General features: G+C 35.7%; 1 protein-coding gene across 1 annotated transcript in view; it reads left to right on the top strand.

Annotated features, from left to right (window-relative positions):
- Positions 1 to 217, top strand: part of zfyve28 (zinc finger, FYVE domain containing 28) — a 21123-nt gene extending 20906 nt beyond the window's left edge. The window contains 1 exon segment of the mRNA XM_067243736.1: positions 1 to 217. This exon segment is cut by the window's left edge and continues 576 nt beyond it. The gene's annotated coding sequence lies outside the window, so the exon portion shown is untranslated.
- The last annotated feature ends 228 nt before the right edge of the window (positions 218 to 445 follow it).

Raw genomic sequence — 445 nt, forward strand, 5'->3', positions numbered from 1 at the left:
GTTTATTGCTTGTGTATAAAAGGTCTTGTGACATATTTTCCTATGCTTTAGCGGGCTTCCCACACTTGTGCCAGAGCTCCCACGGGACTCAGATTACCTAGAAGAATGTAAGTCATAATAACCATGTAAATAAAGGTAATTATGTTGATAATAACGGTTAGCATTGCACCACCGGTCTCTTGTTTGGCACAATGGTTAATAAACGTTGTTTTCTTTAGTTTGTCATGATTAAACTGCAGATGCTGGAAGGAAATGAAGTAAAAGCTACAATTATCGGGCTACCTATCTCAGCACAGCAAAAAAAAAAAAAAAATGCTACAATTTATAGACAATGGTTTTATATCTTGAAGTCGATGTTATGAGTCCTACAGTGCTTTTAATGCCAATGAATGTGTACTATTTAACAAAATGGAGGCTTTATTTTAGTGGCTGTGTTTTGAAGGAA

Source organism: Osmerus mordax, chromosome 9, assembly GCF_038355195.1.
Source record: "Osmerus mordax isolate fOsmMor3 chromosome 9, fOsmMor3.pri, whole genome shotgun sequence".
Taxonomy (NCBI): domain Eukaryota; kingdom Metazoa; phylum Chordata; class Actinopteri; order Osmeriformes; family Osmeridae; genus Osmerus; species Osmerus mordax.